We start from the raw sequence: 10,522 nt of genomic DNA on the forward strand, positions 1-10,522 counted from the left end.
GCACGCGATCTACTAAGTAGCCGAAGGTTCTCTGGAATAAGTTACCGTTGCTTACCACTTCGATGTTGATCACTCAATCGCGAAAATGGATTGCGTTCAAATAGGCTGTATAGCAGACGGCCATACACATAAACTAGGGCAGTGGTTTCTCAACCTTTTTTCAGTGATGTACCCCCCTGTGAAATATTTTTTCAGCCAAGTAGCCTTCCCCCTAACCAGCGCAAAGCATTTTTGGTTGAGAAAAAAAAGATTTAAAACAGAGCACTGTGCCATCAGTGTCTAATTTATTAAACTTTGGAACTAATAAACACAAACAAAATTCAAACATTTGGATAGTAATCCATGACTACATTTATTGCAAATTATTTGTATATTTTAAAATCTCACGTACCCCCATTTGAGAACCACTGTACTATAGTATTGCATATTATTGTTTAACAAGTAGGTCATATCACATAATAATCTGGACAGCCAGGGGTGCGTTTCCCAAAACCATAGTTTGCATTGTAACCAACAAAGTAGCTAACTTAGTTAGCAACTATGGTTATGGGAAACGTGCCCCTGGTTAACAAGTTGCTAACTAGCACACCTAACCAGACGTCTGCTTTCTCAATTAGCCTTACCTCTGATGTTTGATAAAGTAGCGCCAATCGATGTATCCCACAGCGCCGCCACACGGCCATATCTTTAGGCCTACTACCCACGCAAATTACAATGGAAATACACCACTTATTTTTTCATTGACATAAGGCTAAAAATATGATGAACACTGGCATTTCTCTTTCAGATACCATATTATTGAACTAGTAGAAGAAAGAGGTAGCTTGTTAATATAAGGAGTGCCGACTTGTCCATCCGATCCAAACAAGTAAACCTGAGGAAAGGAGGGTATAAAGTGTGTGAGGCTAACTTTGAATGGTATGGTTTTATTTGAAATTCACATTTTCAACAAATCCCACAATTTAACACCTGCATACATAGCCACATTCTGCAGTCTACCCACAAGGAAAAGAATAGCACAACTGCCCTAAACCCCCTCCATCAACTGCCAGTAGATGTGTCCTGCATTGAGTGGTAGTTAAGCATTTACAAAACTAAATACTGTTATTGTCTTTGAATTAACTAACATCCTGAATGGAGTATAGGAAAGCAGGATCTCTTCGTTTGGTTGGATGAAGGTTGAAGTCATATGGCCAGCATTTACAGCACCTAAAACAGAGACAACACCACGCAAAGTAAAAAAAAAAAAACATCATGAATTACAATTATGTTCTTATGTTCTTGAAATTAAGTTACTACACCTGCACAATGCTTTGCTTAATATGATCCTTCATACTATAAATGCTGTGATAACACAATAGGACTGAAGACTATGATACAGCTGGAGAGGCTGCCAAGTTAGGCAAATACTACGACTGACTTCTTTGAGGCCATGAACAGGCTTTTTGATGTCTTAAATTCACGGTATAAATGTCCATTCAAATCCCCTACTCCAGTTTTAGCATCAGTCAAATTGTGATTACAGCACTTGATTACAAACACAAACACTTACTTCTCAGGCGCATCTCTGACCCCAATCCATGGCGTCGTCCTATAGGACCACAAAGCAGACATCAGATCCACCATCTTACGGAGAGCCTTCAGTGGATTGAGTCTTGGACCTTCAGGTTGCTAGAGAACAATACATATAGTGCAGCAATCATTCTCAGTGTGTTAACTAATGTTGAATAATAGATTCCATACAGAGGGAAGTTTAAATCTAGTTACAGAGTTTCATAGTGACAGGCTGTTGGTCGAAACATGTTGGCCAATGCAGCCAAAAAGGCTTTTCCTTTGGAGTGCCTTTTGTAGAATTAGTTTCAACTTTATTTTGGTAGTGTTTCATGAAGTCTTCAGGTCTGATTGTTAGTAGCCTATATGAAATTATATTTGATATGTTTAACTTTGAAAGTCTGTAACTTGTATAGGGCAATTCCACGCAAAACTGTCACATCCATAATGCCAACTAAATACCATGGCATTGTGTTGGTGTTATGGATGTTACAGTTTTGCGTGGAATTGCCCTATACATTTGAATGGCCACAAGAGCGGACAGTTACAGAACACAGTACATAGCATTGACTTATCCTCTGAATAACACAGGTTCAAGTTCATTCCTCCCTGTCATCGCGGGTTCATCCTCACCATCCATAGCGTCCTTCTGCTCGTCCAACAACTGGGGAGAGAATTAGCAAACATGACGTTCATTTTAGTGCTGCTTGATAAGGGTCTGTGCAAGACCATCCGAGAAAAACTACTCACAACTGATGTAACGTTATTCAACACAATCGTTGAGCGCCACCCTGACTACACATTTGCCATCAGAGACAAACTTAATACAAAAATATGTAATGTGCAGGATCGGGGCAGAGATCAGTAGAGAAAATCGTCGCGTCATCAAGGACAGACAGAGAATATGGCGTAAAACTAAATGTTTCACTAGCTGCTACGCTAGGCTGATAATAAAATTCAGTGCACCAACAACTGTGTACATACGGTAGCTACTCATTTTTTACTAGCAACTAAACACATTTCAAAACTGCTAAATCAATGTCGCTTGCAGTAGATCTGATCCACAAGCTATAGTGATGCCGATTTAGGTAGAGCAAATATCAGGTTCGTAAATTATCTTTGTAGCCTAACTACCAAATTAATCTGGTAGCTAGTGCCTCAGCTAGCTCTGCTATCGGTATCAGATGGTTAGCTAGCTAACGTCAACTAACGTTACTCCTCAATGAGCTAACATTCATGACGGCGACACGAGATAATAATAATGTTATTACCTAAACTCCGCAGACATTTTACTACATAGATAACTCGTTACACTGACACAGACTAATCACAAATACCTTGCCACATTTCAAACTGCCACTTACCTGGAAATCAGACCGCATCTTGCCACGACGATGTACCAAATTCAGTCACCCAGGCCAGCTCCAGTTGGTCACAGCAAGAGAGAGGCGCGAAAATGAAAAATATTTGACGTTTTCATCAACCAGGTAGCGTCAGCGCATTCTGACCACGCCTTTTTAGGAGGCAGGAACTGTGTACAATTCCATTCCATTGTAGAAGCCTGTGCTGCTTTATCTTTGTATATTAAGGATCTTTGATAATAGGATAACTACTGTAAATCATTATACAGTAATGCTACTGTAAACTACTGTAAATCATTATACAGTAATGCTACTGAAAACTACTGTAAATGCAAATACAGTAATAGGATAACTACTGTAAATTACAGTTGCAGTAAATTACTGCCAACTGGCTGCCAGTAAGTTTAGATGATAATATATGTGCTACTATGGATTTATAACAACTTTGGGTGCTGAGATATGCAAAACATGAGTACCTTGTCTCACCCCCCACAGCACAGACGATCTCTACTCTTTAAAAACAGCCCCTACAAGATTCTTAGCAATTCTGACCTTTTGACGATCGAAACTATCTTAGGAACAGAGATATGCCCCAAACAGCCCCTACAAGATTCTTGGCAATTCTGACCTTTGACGATCGAAACTATCTCAGCAACAGAGACATGAAACTGCCCCAACTGGTCCTTGACAATTCAAGAACTTCAAGCATTCTCCTCCAAGCACTTTGGGATGCCTGGAGCCATAGTGCTCATGTCCCCAAATATGTTGCTGGATGCATTGTAAGCCATTCTAAGCTGTTACACACGCCAAAGCTGTTTTGTCATTCAAAATAGGGTATTGGTCTTCACAACTGAACGTAAATGCCCCCCCCCCCTAACAAATACATCTATCCCTCATGTTATGTTGGTGTCTTTCTGCTCCTCTCGTGTACTGAGGCTGCAATGATCACATTCCAACTAAAGGGCGGGTCTCAGCAATAGGTGCGTTATGTCAGTCTACTCTAGAAGCCTACTTCTCGCTTGTTTGCGCACTAATTATCAAGAATTTTGATCTATATGCTACACAGAAAACAAACAAAATTTCGAAATGGCTCGCATAGTTTGTTTAGGCTATTAATGTGTTGTATATGTTAAGTACATACCTAAAATGGTGGTCCATTTGTGGAAAAACACCTAAGATACGTTAAAACGAACTCAGTAGGGGAGAGTGGGGTGAGTTGTGCCAGTTTTTACTTAAAGTGACTTTAAAGGGAGGCCATGATAGTAATGTTTCCAACTAGCCTGACGAGCCAGACCCACATTAAAATGTAGGGTCTGGGCACTCACCGTTCGCAGTGCTCAGTCCGAGGGGCAGGATAATCAGTTGTCTTTCAAATTCCCTCTGCACGCAATAGGACAGCGGCAGCGCTATGAGTCCCATGCGTTTCCCAGCAGCGGAGCTAGTTGGCTAGTTCAAACGTTTGCCAACTTAATAAAAGCTTAACTCGTGTCACACTGTTCGCCAGCAGCAACATCCATCTTATTTGTAGCAGGGAATTCAAGCCAAACCGCTGCAACTCTACCATCAATCATTATGTTAAGCCCACCTAACGACTCTATACACGATTTCATTGGCCTGATTAAGTTTCGATTTCTGGAGCTCACAAGCCAACGGAGAGTTGCTATGTAATTTGCGTCTAGATTTCTAGGCTAGCTTCCAACTACAATATGAACATATATTTCAGGATGTGGTGCATCTCTGGGAACAATCACTTTCAATCTGAAATATAGTATTTAAGAGAGCTTTCTGAAAAAAAGTGGTCTTGTGGCACAACTTGCCCCTGGTGCGGTAAGTTGTGCCTTTGAAGAGAATGCATTGGGGTAAATTGTGCCATCGATTATTGAAGTAAAACAGTATATTTTGATCTCAGACACTGTAATGCTTTATAAAAGCTAGACAAATTCAATACAAAATTACTCATTTAAGGTTTATTTAAAGTTATTTTACAACATCAAAGGCCAATTTTCTACACGCCTATTGCACCACAAGAGCACATCAGAGGTAATTTTCCATTGTCACACCAGTTTCATCCATGTTGTAGATCTTGTGTGGAGGGAAGTCATACCTGAAATGAGATTAAAGTTTTGTTGATCAGAGAAGTTCACAGCAGATTTAGGTGGTTGGATGTGGTTGTGTAGATGTCAACTCTGCCACTGCTACTACCTAGAGATGATGTTCCCCCTCTCCTTCCCAGGCTTCCTGGTCAGTGTGTGTGTGTGTGTGAAGTTCACAGCATTTCATGGGACTTAGACCGTGAAACATTACTCCTAGTGCCTTTATATGATTCTGCCAGCTCCTTCTCCGTACAGTATGCCCTGCCTGTCTTCCTCTTATAACTCTGTGGCATGATAAAATTAAGAATGTCACATAGTTTTAGTGATAAAATGTAAGAATAAAATGCACAATTACAATAAAATAATATGTTTAAAACATTATTTATAAGTGGGGGGTGAGTTAACCCAGGCCCTTTGGCACAAATCACCCCAACCCCACCATTTTGGAAAAAATGCATCATCCATCAGATTTGAGCTAACATCATGCTAGCTGTATAGACTTATAATGTAGCTTACCAAAGCACTAAAACATGTTTGAAATGTTTCAAACTTGTTTATAACTGTTTTGACACAACAATCAAAAAAACATGATCATAGAAATTTTACTTTGAAAGGCAAAAAACAGTAGCCTAGAAATCTAGACGCACCCTAGCGGCGGCAAATTAATTTGCTCAGCCTGTACGTCTAGTATCGAACCATAGGGATTTCTATTGGCTGACGCCGTGGACTTCATCCAATCACAGCGCTCTATTTTGTTAGAGAGTCTTAAGGCGGGCTTAACAGGATAACGACAGTCCTGCGACGGTGAACAACAAGGAAGGTGGCTATGGCGAACGAAGAGCGGTTGTTTGAATCGGCGTTGGCGTCAACTTTGGAGGAGTTGGACTTGTGCTTTTCTTTGAAAGTAGAGCAACACAATGCACTTAAGTCATTCCTTTCGAAGAAGGATGTATTTGCCGTTTTGCCGACCGGATACGGATATGGTCGTAGCGCTGGCCTATTGCATGCCTAGGCAGTTTGAAAGACAATTCTCTGCCCGCCCCTTGGATTAAGCAGGTGAATGATTCGATTCCAGACTATACACTTCAATGATATAGGATGGCCCGCCAGGCTAAAATAACAGTTAATTTAACTTAAATGTGCTTACCTCTCATGCAATGAGGCTCTTCTTTGCAGAATGAGTGAAATGGCTGTCTTCAAAAATGTGTGACCAATTTCTTGGTTTCCTAGAAATAGGGGGTGGCACAACTTCCTCACTGGCACCAATCACCCCACTCTCCCCTATGAGCTGGTAACTGACATTTTAGACAAAACGCCCACACGAATGAACGAGGGGATGCAGCGTGACCCCATGCGTATGACGTGTCGTGCAAGTGGATCGGTACCTCATTGCGCGGCTCGCGAGCCACATCCGTCTCGTCAAGCTATAACTGGTGGCTCGCATGGCAGCTTTGGCGAGATCCGCTGCCCTGTTTACCGGTGTTGTGTGCCTTCTGGTTTTTCCCACCTGCTGGTTTCCTTGCGCGTGCTCGCGTTGCTCACCACAGCTGGAGTTGTCAAACATTCGCAAACAAGTTGTTTTCGGCGGATTTTAAGTCGCATTTCATATCTATCCCATGATCATTACTCTACAAGACCTACTAGACCTACAATAACGTCATCACCAAATACATATTTTATTTTTATTTGATCAACCACAAAGAGTAGCATACTGTGCACACACAGTGCACTGACGGCCGTAGCAGCCCAAGGTAACCAGTTGTTTTAGATGAAGGGCAACCACTTGTTTCAGCCTGGACAACATGTTACCTGGGTGTATACGTTATTAATTGATGTTATTACACGGCTCTTCATAATGCTGCAGAATGCTCCATTCACTTGAATGGGCCTACCCAACGTTCGGCGGTCTGCTAATTCTGAATAACAGACCGTTGCTAAGTATAACAGACCGCTGTCAAGGAAAATGGGCTTTGTGCTTCTGAGTCAATTCTTTCATATCACTACGCAAGGATTGGAACTTCATTCAAAAGTGAAAGCAGACGGTTGATCAGCTGTGTTCTAAAGAATGTTTGATTCAAGTTCAGCGTGTGTTGTTGCGAACTATTTGTTTCTCAGCAAAAGCCATGATGAAACGGTAACAAATAGGCTATAGCCTAGGCTATGTAGGCTAAAGAGTCATATCGTGGGGAGTTTATTGTGTCGTTTTGGTAAGTAGCCGTGTAATAAGTGGGATAATGTATAGAACACCGGTCATTATCGGGAAATAGGTCCCTCCAGGGCGGAACAAGACCCCTCCGCTGCGCGTCGGGGTCCGGTTCGCCCTGTTGGGACCTATCTCCCGACAATGACCGGCGTTCTATACATTATCCCTTACGTAGCCTACAATAGTCAATTGTATCGCGTAACAGCCAGGTATTAGTTGGCTCAACGAGTAGGGAGAGTCGTAGCCTGCAAGTGTTGCTTTTGCGGGATCGAATCCACATTTACATGTCTTTTGTCCGAGTGGCTGTAATGTAGCCGAGCGCGCATGGCGTATATGAAAAGCGACTTCAAACCGCCTAAAAACTTGTTTGTGAATGTCTGACAACTGCTGCAGCGCATGCACGCGCAAGGAAAACACTAGGTGGAGAAACAAGAAGGCACACAACACCGGCAATCCTACAGCGGACTTAAACTGCCACCTTGTGGCGATAAGTTGTAATACATTTCACGCAGCTAGCGTGAAACACAAAATGGATCGGTTCTTAATAATTAAAAAAAAAGTGACAGAAATGAGCTCAAAAACCAGACGGACAGACACACAGTGTTGTAACGAATAGTGGAGTGGATGGGGGAAATGAGTCTGAGGAAGCAGCAAACAAAAATCAGCACGAAGACACCGGAGAGGGACAAGCAGACAAGCGGCAGGTTTAACGTTGGCTAGTAAATAAATCAAACAAAATAGGGTTTCCAATATCTTCCAAAACATTTTAGTTGTTGAATCAGCAAAATGTATTTTATTCGCGATGTCTTGGATAAGTACTTCATTACCCACAATCCTGAACAATCCCACAATCCCACAGTGATGCCTCTGATTGGTGGAAAGGCCGTTAAGGTCATAGTTTGAAACGTTATCAGCGAAAATTATTGACAAAGATGGCGGAGTCTTTTACTGCCTATGGCGAAATTCTTAATGTGAATAAAAACTTTCTAGACGAACATTGGTACTTGTATCAACAAGGATTGTGGTTTATATATCACACGAACTTAGTCAGGGCCAATACACCATCAAATACAACACTGGAAATGCTAGTTTGAACGCTTAACTTTTCAGTTAGCCGACAGGCTAATCATTAGCCTTTCAGACATTAGAATGTCATCAGAGAATGTCTAATAGGGAGGGAAAGTGAAAACCAGCGCCCCAAGTGGTTGCGTTCCTATCGAAGAGCAGCTCCAATGTTAAGTCCCATAGACCCATAGATATATACACTAGATGTCGCCTTGACTACTGCTGTACATTGGAACGAATGCGTCAATCGAGACGCCATCTTGCTTCAGTGATCCACTCCTCTATAATGCATTAGCGTCAATCTGGGCAAAGATCTAGCGAAAATAAAATCACCATAAATCGTCAAAATCTCAAGCAATTATCCAGTTTTTTGGGGTTGTTCCAACTGACAGGCATGTATTTATGGTTGAGTCTAGAGAAAACTAAGCTTAAGACGATAATAAAGATACATTTTACCCATCTAGCCCCATAGACTCCCATTCATTCTGCACTAGCTAGAGGCGGCCCCTAGAGGAACAATGAGTAAACTGCAACCAGGTTCGATACAATGAAAGTAAACAGGCTCTTCGTAGACAGGCTCTGGTTGAGGCCACATACCCCTCGTCTCGTTTACGTAAGTTGTAATCTCACCAGAAGTTGCTGTAGATCTGTAGAACATTTTCCTCTGCTACTACATAGGCTACGCCAGTCGTTACTTTTATAATCATGGGTCAGTGCCATGGGCAAACGAGATGTAGCTGAATTCATAAATGACAAAGCCATGAGAAAGGTGATTTTCTTACGTTTCAACAACAAAGAAGCCGATCTGCCATCATTGTGAGAAGTTCCCAAATTTGTCGCTAATCGCTAAAAAGGTTTTCTATCGCTGGGGATGGCCAAACGTCGCTAAATAGGTAACGCTAACAATACAGGAGAACTAGTTTAGCGCTTCAGATCCCTGTTCCAAGATGGCGGCGGTGTTGACGCATGCTGAGAAGCAGAAGGCGACATCTAGTGTATATACAGGGCTCCAGACTAACTTTTTGCACTAGTTGCACTGGTGCGCCTTTTTTCTTAGGTGCACCAGCACAAAAGTTAGGTGCACCCAAATGTTCAACCACATCGCATTTAACACCGCAGCAGGTTCACATTTTCCCCTTAATTACTGTCCTTTATAGGTTGTCCTATGCAGGGGCGTAGCCAGGATTATTTTATAGGGGGGGCCAGCTGGGTCCAGACTTTTTATTGGGGTGGCACTTGGGAATCAAAACTATTTGAAAACTACTCAAACTCAGGGATTCTCTGGGGCTGAGCAAATGTGAAAAATATGTGGTGTGTGCCTTACGGAAATAAATGCCATTTTTTTTATTTAGCCCTATGAGCCCTACTCTATTTTTGGCCATTCTCACTACCTTTAGTTATAAGCATTTATCCTGGTCATTGTAAGTGCCATTTACACATGCTATATTTTTTCAGAACAGTCTAGACAACCCAGATCTGCCACCAATTCATATTAATACTTGCATTGATTTGGTTTTTATTTCTAAATAATACAAAGACAAAAAGCGTATTATACCATTCTTATCTCTGTAGCTGGACATGACTTTCATGTATGTGTTGGGCAGACTGTCCTGAAACTGGCAATATAAGAACCATGGTGGAGGGGGGCTTTGGGGCTGACAATTTACAGGTGTGCGCCTTACAGAAATAAATGCCTTTTTTTTTAAATTTAGTAATGAAAAATGACCTTTTGAGTTTGCTTGTTCTGTGTGTACACTCATGATGATTCTAAAACAACTTTTTACTGCATTGTCATGAACAAAGTGAAGGCAAAAAGGTGTTTCTTTGTCGAATAAATTGGGATGCAATGTGAGTCTCGAATTAGATGCCATGCAGAAATTTGCTGGGATCTCATAACCGGATTATGAACATACTTTGCCATAGAGAAACACATGATAACGTTGGATTATGAACATGCTTACAAAAACGTACAAAAACGTGGGGCAAGTCGAGCTATATTAAGTTATTATTTTGATGTCATTTCGTCTGTTTTTTAACCCAGAATTATGTACTTGGTATCAAATGATAGCTCTGTGTCTCCTCTTTCATCTGACATGCGTGGCATAGGCCTATCTATCCGATCGGATCACGGGTTCGTGAGTAGGGCCTTATTCAAACGAGAGTAATGTGTGCAGCGTTGGTTTTTGTACATGATGTTATTTTGCAGTCACGTTGTCTGTTTTTATAGCCAGGAAGCATCGATACTTGGT

General features: G+C 41.5%; 1 long non-coding RNA gene across 1 annotated transcript; it reads right to left on the reverse strand.

The window, feature by feature from the left end:
* Positions 1 to 906: 906 nt before the first annotated feature.
* LOC143102783 (uncharacterized) lies at positions 907 to 3,142 on the reverse strand. The gene is made up of 4 exons (XR_012982652.1): positions 2,916 to 3,142; positions 2,185 to 2,215; positions 1,553 to 1,671; positions 907 to 1,209 (listed from the first exon to the last, which is right to left on the reverse strand). It is a non-coding gene; the product is annotated as an uncharacterized LOC143102783 (long non-coding RNA).
* Between the last annotated feature and the right edge of the window lie 7,380 nt (positions 3,143 to 10,522).

Source organism: Alosa pseudoharengus, unplaced genomic scaffold (genome assembly GCF_046254945.1).
Source record: "Alosa pseudoharengus isolate Yale_2024_CS ecotype anadromous, Long Island Sound unplaced genomic scaffold, YU_APseudo_1.1 YU_APseudo_1.1_scf_4, whole genome shotgun sequence".
NCBI lineage: Eukaryota > Metazoa > Chordata > Actinopteri > Clupeiformes > Clupeidae > Alosa > Alosa pseudoharengus.